Genomic DNA, 9,692 nt, shown 5'->3' with positions numbered 1-9,692 from the left:
GTTACGCCGCCGCCCAACGGCCGCGCCAGCCCGGGGGGCCGGACTGACGCCCTGTGCCATGAGGAGGGCTGCAACTGGGAATCAACAGCAGGCAACGCTCTGCGAGCCTACGTATACGCACATACCGTGCTGCTTTGCCGCCCTTTGGATCGTCCTTGTGACCGGACACGGAAAAGACGCTTCCGTCGGCACCAGGCATGCTTAACCAGGAATCAACTACCATTTTACGGGGTGTTCTCTTCATAGGCCTCGTTTCACTGTATCTGCATGCAGGAATCGCTAACGGCATTTTATACATCTGACGAGTTTGAGGTTATGCACAGCCTGCAGTTTAAGGATTGCCGAAGCGATTCTTAAATGTACAAATCACGGCGTACAATATCGTTTGACAGAGGAAGGAACCTCCGGCATCGCTAACAGGTGGAGAATTGAAGTGAGCATCTGGACATCGAAACAGAACGGGACCCCTATTCTGACTCCTCTCCTTAGGTACATCATGAATGAATGTTATTAGACTTACTTTTCAGACAGAAATCCCCGTGAATGGGCTTGGAATCGCCTCAAGCAACAGTGAGCTATGGCTGAGGCAGGGAAAGTACAGAAATCCCCATACCCGACTGCTGCTGTAACCTTTAGGACCATTACTGTAAAAATTTTCACCCAGTCTTCCTCTCTCACTCTCTTCCTCTCCCACCAGTCACAAACGTCTGTTCAAATACAATCAAATCACAATAAAAAACAAAATCAAACCAAGCAGTTTGCTTTTACTGCCCAGTGAAGTGCCCCATGAAGATTACTGGGCAGTAACTCACAGTCACTGCTCTCAAGACATGGTGAAGAAAAACTTAGGGATGTTTCCTGAAAGGGCCACAGTCCACAGCTACAGCTCATAAGCCTGAAAGCAGTTGATAAAATAAGCCCCAAAAAGCTAGAATTTCTGTGTGCTATAGCCACCACAGCCCAGCCTCTCCAAAAACATTTGTGCCCAGAAGTGCGTTTGGGAAACATCCTTCTCCCCCACTGCAGTGCCTTCCTTACAGGAAGGCAGGAAGAAAATATGCCCCTTCAAGTATTGTATTTTACTAAGTAGAGTAGCTCGATTTCTGCAGAATTGGACAATCCACCCTACTGAATGATAACTGCCTCACACTATCTGCACAGGGATCTCTGCCAAAGACCGCTGGCAGAGGTACCTGACAGGCTTGTTCAGTGTGGGGCTGAATAAGTTCATTAGTCTTACAAGGAAGAACAAGCTCAAATAAAACTGCACACATCAATGTGCCCTGCCTTAATTAAAATGTACGATCATCACACAGCTGACTCCCAAAACACTGCTGACACAAAGGAAGCACACATGTCCCTCAGTTAAGTACTTTATTTTCTGTCAAAACTTCTCAGGCAGAGGGTTTTGGGTTGGGTTTTTTTGTTGTGCTTTTTTTCTTTTTTTTGGGGGGTGGGGGGGGCAGTGTCTCCATTGGGCATAAGGAGCTGCACCATGCGGAACCAGGTCTTGTGAATTTCTGGAAGGGTTTCAGAAAGCACTTGAAAAGTCAAGATTGTCAAGATAATAGTCAGAAAAGACATATATCTTTTGGTGATTGTGATTTTTTTGTGATGAAGTTTTTGTGAAATACCGTAGAAGTATTGACTATTTTTTCCTCCATTTCCTGTTTTTGTAGCTGATTGCTACATTCATAAAAAAGTAAAACATTTTGTGGTGTTTGGGGAAAACCAGAAAATCCCAGATCATGCCACTAGTGTTTTCCACTTAGATTTTCCTGTGCCTATAGAGGCTCTCCAGCTATATTAGGATACATAGGATACGACCATTCCCATAGTACAGAACCCAGTGGCTTAAAATTTTCCTCAGCATCACAGATACCCTGCCCTCTGCCCAGCAGTTGTAGCACCAACCCTGGCAGCGATCTCCCCTTAACCTCCTTCCCCAGCCTACCTGGAGACACTGGGGAGTCTGGTCAGTCTTGAATGGTGGTCATAAAGCCAAGAGACTGTTGGTATGTGGTTAGAGGATATATGTATATACACACATATATCTCAACACGATCAAGACTGAGAGCAAAGGCAGAATGTACTAGACCCACCCCAGCAAGAATGCAGCCATTGCCTCTTTTGTCTTTCACCCATTCTCTGAAAGGTCCTCTGCTTGATCCTCCTGCAGAGTGGCCTCCAAGGGGTTCTGCATTGAGGCACAGAAATTTAGAGCACGGATGGTTTGCAAGATTAGGCCTTTGGGACAAGCACTCCGTGTTCAGTGTCAGACACACCTGTGTCACTAAGAACACTTTAGGGAACAGGAACTAGAAAGCTAGTCCAGTGTTTGCTGTGCGTAAGAATTATAGGACAGAGTTTTTATTTGCATTGCTACATTTACACTTCAGAATGAAATATAAGCATCTGACTAATTATATAGGTTTCTCTCCAGAAAGGGGAAAAACCCATCAGTCATGTGCTGCACTTTGAATATTGCCAGACCTCAAGTAATGAATGTTCGCCACGGGTGTTTCAACACTGCTCTCTCCACTAAGTGTTTGTGAATATACAATATACACTCTCTTCTGACAGCTAATTGATTCTTGGATACAATCAGCTTTCCAAAGGTGAGCAAAAATGATTTATGCAAAGAAGCATTATTGTCACAGCAAGCATAGCTTCAAAGGAAATAAAAAAATTATTTGGAATATGATAGAAAAAGCATTTCAGCAAGCAGAACTGTGTCAGCTCATATGGCTTCTGAAAAGAAAAATATATTTGTAATTTTTTCCTTTGTTCTATTACTTGTGATATAGAGAATTTAGATTTAAAGTTATTTTTTCTGTGCCCGCTTTTATCAACGTGATATCTTTCCAATGATCTTGTTCATTCTGGCTGCAGAAACTGGCATATAATGTTATGCCATTTGCAACCTATTATGGCATGTTGTCCCAATGATTTGCAATAGAGTGCAATATAAAGCTGTTTATAAGGCAGTTACTTGTGTATATAGTTTAGCATAACTAAAAGATATTGAAAAGAAAGACTCCCAGAGCCATATTTTTTTATTTGCTCATAAAACTATTTTGGAACTTCAATATTCAAGTGTAAATTTAAGTCAAATTAAAGTGCTGAAATGTTTACGGAGAGTCATATTTTAGGAACAAGTAACTTCAAAAGTATTAAGAAAACAAAAAATAGGATCTGAAGGCATACCTCTGCACAGAACAGCAAAATTCAAACAGTATGGTTTAGCTAGAAAACCATGCGTTCAGTGAAAGTGAGAAAGCAATGAATAACCCTCTTATAAAGGTGCTTCATATTGACAAATTCCACCAAACACAAGAGGCTGAGAGGCATGTTTAAGTCCCTTTGAACATCAGGAGAAAAATCTAAATCCAACGTACATAGACCCTTCCTTAAAAGAGGCAGGTCTTTGGTAGGTAAAAATAGTTGAACTTTGCTAATTTCAGTACAGGACTTGAAAGCATTTTGCAAACTATCTGGACTTAGCAATGCTCCAGGGAAGCAAGGGTGTTATTATGCCCGTTTTATAGAGAATGTGTTGTAAGCAAATTTTTGTAACAGGTTTTTGCTATCATATTTTAAAACATCAACCATGAGGTACAAACAATTTTGAAGCACAGCTGTCCTTAATGGGGTTTTAGGTCAGCTATGCTGACCGCTGCTGCCAGAATGCTGAACTATTAGTCTGACTCAATACAATTATTTCTGTGTTCCCAAAACTGAGAAAGAGAAGCTAAAGGCCATCACAAAGAGTACAAAGGCCAGGGAGCAAATTCTTCTCTATTACACTATGAGTAAACACTGTTTGCTTACTAATAACCTTGATCCAAAAGGAAGAGCCTCTTGTAACGGACACGCGTATGAGCAAACCAGAAGCAGATGCTGAGGGGGCCAGCACAGAGCGTAAAGCAGCAGCACACAATCCTGAAGCTCTCCCAGGCAGTGCTGGCCCGGTGCAAGGAGAATACTTGCCCTAGCCCAAGCTACCCTTAGGGGCAGTATCACAGACTGAACTTTCCGGGAGGGGACAGCAGTTTCCTCCAAGGTTCTCTGTGGTGGCGTTTGGCAATTTTGTTGCTTTCCACATCTTTTGCTGGTTTTCATTACTGAAAAAAAAGGCAGCATAAAGTGGAAAAAGCACATGTTTTCAGAGAGCAGAGAGTTCTGACAGTTTATACAGTATGCCATGCAAGATGGCCCAACTATTTTTCTTTTCTGAAAAAAAGATTCCCCTGAGCAAGCCTTAATACGTGGTTCCAAACTGACTGGCAACCAGGAGTAGACGAGCGCTCCAGATCACGCTCCATCACAATACAGTTACAACTATTTAAAACCCAATTAATTCTCTTTCTAACTTTCCCATCAAGCTGTAAAGTTCCAGTTGGCAAGGCTTTTTACTTTGATTTTGAATTCCTACTTGGAAGATTAACTGAAAATGGATTTGGCTTGAACAGCTGTACTGAACATGTTTTGTTTTATTTTGTTGCCATCTCAAATAACAATACTTAGCACTCTTCATCTTCAAAGCATTATACAAACATTGAGTCACATCCCCTCACAACAATCTCGTGACATCACCTCCTGTAAATAAAATCATTCTCATTGCAAAGAGGTGTAGAATAAGCAAGAGATCCGCAATTTGTGCAGGGTCACAGGAAGAGCCCTTGGCAGCGGCAGATGTAGAAGCCAGTGGCTCACAGGCCCCTTCTGGTCCTCACTTTATTAATCTCCACTTCTGCAGACACATGTGGGTTGTTTTGGGGTGGGGTTCCCCCCCCCCTCTTTTTTTTTGTTTTACTTTTTGTTTGTTTTAAGCTCAGTTCATACTAAGGTAACATCCATGGCAGCTAGTGTATGCACATACTAGCTTGCAGGCACTTTCTGCTGCTATGTGCCCCGCCACCTGCGTGGCTGCGTCTGTGGTAGGGAGTTCCTTTTTCCCTCAGTGTCTAAAAGGTATCTTGGGCACGGTTGTATCCAAGTGTGTCTTTGCCCTCAAGTCATGGAGGCACATATATCTGACTACATCCAGCCAGGGAAGATCATCCTTGTCTTCAGACACTCAACTCCAATAAGTAGTGATGTCCCAAAGAGTTCACTGCCTTTTTGGTGAAGGCAGTGCCAGGGCTAACACTTAATCAGAGCATTGTTTACACAAGGCTAATTCACTGGGCACGTGACTTATGTGCCTAAATTAGGAGCCTCAGGTCACTCTGAAGTCAGTGGAGAAAGGTACGTCCTTTCAGGGGCTAATTCAGAGACATTAATTTATGCTCCGCTGACTACAGAGAGAGCCTGTGCTCCTAAATTAGACATCTAAATCAGTAGTCTGTGTGAAGCAGAAGTTGTGTGAATACATCCCTATAAATATATATTCTCTGCACTGCCAACTCCCATAAAGTGAATTAACGTCAAACATGTAGAGCATATAGTTGTCAGGGCTTCTTTTCCTGAAGAAATCTGACAAAGAAAATATGCTATTTGTGTTCCTTGCACGTCTTATTTTGTTTCCCCCCTTATTTGATTCCTAACTATCTGAAGAGTTCTTTCAAGCCTAAAAGAATTGGATTATTCCCTATAAAACTATAATGTTACCTAGAGAGCCACTCCCCAAGGCATTCCAAGGCACAAGCAAGGGAACTGCTTCTCCTAAGGCATGACAGGTATGTGGCAACAAAATCTAGCAGGTTCTGTTGAATTTATGCCTCTTTGTGCAGTCTAGTACCCTCCTTTCACTGGGAAGAAGCAGCATCACAACGAGCCTGAATCATTCAGCAATTAAGATACTGACCTAGGGTAATTCCCAGGCCCGCTACTCCTGCGGCAGAGCTTTAAACAAGTTGGTTTGCCTCTATTCATGTTAGCCTTGATCTCAGGAGACACCATCAGGTGCTTCCTAGTGCCAGTCTTTGAGTTCACGTGAAAATCGCCTGTAGAATTCCCAAGAGCGATGCCCGCGCAGTGAAGTGGAGACGCACTCGTGAGGCAGGGTGAGCAGGCTTGCCCTTGCACCGATACCGGTGCACTGTTCCTTCTCTCTGGCAAAATTTCAAGCCAGACCTCCCTTAAGCACGAATGGCAACAGCTCTGTCAAAGTCTTACACAAGCTTCTGGCCCATTTCAAAGCAGTGAAATATTCGTGAGAACTCTAGCTTACATAAAATGGGCGTGGGGCTGTGTGTGTGTAATTAAAGAAAAAAACCCACAGACCAACATGGCCATTTTAATGTGTATTTTATGTTCTGGTTCTGCAAGTAAACCGTACAATTAGAAACTGTCCAATTTAGCCCTCCATCTCTGTAGTGACAGCTCCTCTGTCAGGACTGCAACAATCTAAGGCATGCAGATCCTCATTGTCAACAACAAAAAACAGGCTGAATTCTTTCTGCCTTGACTGCAGGAAATTCCAGCCAGGGAGAGAGTCCTTCAACTACAAAAGCTGGAGCCAGTGAACCTGAACACAAAAGGACTAATGAAACTATCCAAAACCTCACCTAGAGGTTAGGTCACCCTTGCCACTCCTCTCAACATAGATAATGTATTTCTGATATCTCAAACTAAAAAGAAAAAAACACAAATAAAAATGCCACTGATAGGCAGCTTTTCAAGAAGCAAGTCTGACTCCCAAAGGATATCACTGTTAGCAACACAGACCCAGCCTATGTCTTCAGCAGCACTTTCTGGCATTTTAAGCCTCCCACAGAGAGCCATTTATGGCCTTTCTATCATTGGGGTATTAGGAACACGTAAAGACACCAAGAGCATATAAAAAAACCCCACAAGAATTGGAAGAGGATGTAGCTGAAAGTTTTTGAGAACCTCTTTCTCTCAGTATCAACTCTCAGTTGCTGGCTTTTGCTTTATTCTGGATCACCTTCGTTCCTCCTGAGACTGTACTATCAATTTCACATCCAGGGACTGAAATTAACCCATCATCCATACTATACTGTAGCAAGTGTGTAAAAAAAATAGGTATTTCCATAGTTATCATCCATCTCCACACATTCTAGCTGCAGGATGGTAAAATATTGCATTATAAACTGTGTGACAGAAGCAGCAGGAACAAAATCTTGTACTGTTTCTCTTGGACACACTTAAGTGCAGTGTGCATCCAAGACAAGGATGAGGTGCAGAAGGACGAGTTTAAAATTGGTATTTCTCATTGTGCAATAATGCTACTAAAGTTAACAGAGTACCAACACTGAAAGCTGAATCAGATTCAGATTCCCACTCACATTTCAACATATGACATTTTAGATCTTCCATTAACAACTATTGAAGTTTCAGGTACTATTTCGTACCAGACCAGTGGTTTATATAACCTTCACTTCACAGGACCATCACTGTTTTTCGGGTGTAACGAAGTGATGAGCTGTGGAATAAAAAGGATGAAAATGGTCGAGGTAATTATACAGATACCAAAAGACTATATGTGTTTATTACTTCAAAGTGAAAACACAGTGCAGACAGGAAGGGGAAAAGGTTCAGTAAAAGCAGTTTCAGCGGAGGAATTTAAAATTATTGTCATATTCCTTGGACAGAATCCATAGCACTTTCATCTGGTAATACTAGTACTGTGTTAAGAAATAGCACTTAGAAATTTGGGATTAAATAGCTATCTTGTAAAAATCAGGTGGAGGCTATTAGTCCTAGTCTTCTACAACCAGAATTAAACCCCTGCAATGATATGCAGCAAATGGGACATGTGAGGAGGAATAAAAAGTATTACTGACACAAAACAGAAACGTGGCTATCATTATTTGCCTTCTCCAAGGGTAAGCTTGGATTGGCTGATGGTAACACCTGATACCGTACAACAGAACAGCTTCATTGCACCGACTGCTTCATATGCAGCGAGTGTTTACAGACAACAGCTGATACTAGTAAATGGTAAAAAGTGGAAGAGTCCTTTCTTAGATCCACACTTAACCTTTGAAAGTTCAGCACTTTCACCATGTTCCTTCACACTTGTACAGAATCTCTCAAAGCCCTGTAACGATAATAACGCATTTGCACAGAGAGATACTGTGTGCATTTTATCCCTAGGCAGCCTGAAGCACAAAGGTCAAGATCCTCACCTGAGGCCAAGAGGAAAGCAGTAATAATGAGGAACAAAAACATGTGCACAGTCAGATCCTCAGTTTATCCACAATTCATTGAAATTAGCAGACTTTTACAGTTTAAGACAGCTGCCCTCCTCCAGTGCAAAGAAGTGATACTGGTGGGGAAAAAAAAAAAAAAAAAGCAGTATAAGCACAACTATATCTGGGTGCAGATTTCAACAGGAACATTTCAGGAGGCAATGTTAGGTGCCAGCTCACACACAAGCTCTTAACAGGTTAAAAAAAATAATCTAGCTATGATTTTGAATCCGCTGACCTGTCCCAGAGAGCAAACAAAGCAGCATGAGAAGAACAGGTGAGAAAATACACCCCAACCAGTCCAGGGCTGAGAGAAAGTTTTGTGGACCGTAATAGCACAGATCCCCTCCCCTAAGTAATAGCTGTTATTCCAAATAGCTCCTGAAAAGCACTGTCGTGAAAATTCCATTGCTAAAAAAATAAACAAGCAAGTAAAACAACCACCATAAATACACAAATAACAAGTAAAAATACACAGGTGTACATAATATATATATAAAAACACAGACAGAGAATAAAATGTTCTCAGTTAAATGTGAGACACCACACAAAGAAAATTTGGTGTTCTTGCCAACCCTATGGACAGAAAAAGCCCAGCAATTGTGGCCATCAAAGATTTACAGATCTCCGTAAAAAGCAAAAGGCAAAAACCCCCAAGTCACCAAAGCCCATTTCATTAGACAGGCCAACTTAATTAATTTGTTCAATTTGCTTCTCTTCTATGCATGGGTGTAAATGCAGGTTTGAAAGCAGGAGGCTAGAGGTGATGGGAAGAAAGCTCATTAGGAAGCAATAACGAAGGAAGGGACGCCAGAAAATGAATGCTAGTTCATTGGGAGAATTTTAAAAAATGCCATTTGTCTTCATGACACAGAGGGAGAAGACTCAGCGAGCCCATGCATATGGTTAGTTTTCAGGGACCTTTGACTTCTGCTGGCCTTTGACCTCAGTGTTTCAATCAAGACAACACTAAGCTGTGCACGATGCCACCTTTTAGTATCTAGTAACCACAGTTCTTAACGATTACAAGTCAAACCCAGAATAAAAAAAGACACTTAACATAGGATTTCAGCAGAACACAGATTACCAATGCCAGTGCTGAAAATCTGAAACTCCAAGATCATTTGCACCCTAGCCTCTGACAAGCACAGTCGCCTATACACTAACACGTCAGACGCTCTGGTCCCCTTTGATCCAAAAGTCGTTTTCTGCACGCTGGGTCTCAGTCCACCGCGCATTTCCAAACGAACAGGCACAAACTGGCCTGAGCTTCTCAAAAAATGACAGTACTGGTAGTCCCTTTTCTTTAGGCCATGGCCAAAGGTAGTACCACTGCATAAAGAACCTGCTGGTTAAGGATTTGCCTGGTACATCAGAGACATTGCTGCAAACATTTCTCCTTTTTGTCATCTTTCAAATCGGTATCTGCCAGAAACTGGTGCTATGCCCCTGGGTAGGGAAGAGAACTCAAATGCAGGAGCAAAACCCTAATATCAGGGAGCACTCCCCCAGAGACCAGAAGGTTTGGTTCTT

This window comes from Charadrius vociferus, unplaced genomic scaffold (assembly GCF_000708025.1).
Source record: "Charadrius vociferus isolate BGI_N301 unplaced genomic scaffold, ASM70802v2 scaffold455, whole genome shotgun sequence".
NCBI classification, from domain to species: Eukaryota; Metazoa; Chordata; class Aves; order Charadriiformes; family Charadriidae; genus Charadrius; species Charadrius vociferus.
The sequence above is the reverse complement of the archived record's forward strand: the minus strand, read 5'-3'. Positions refer to the sequence as shown.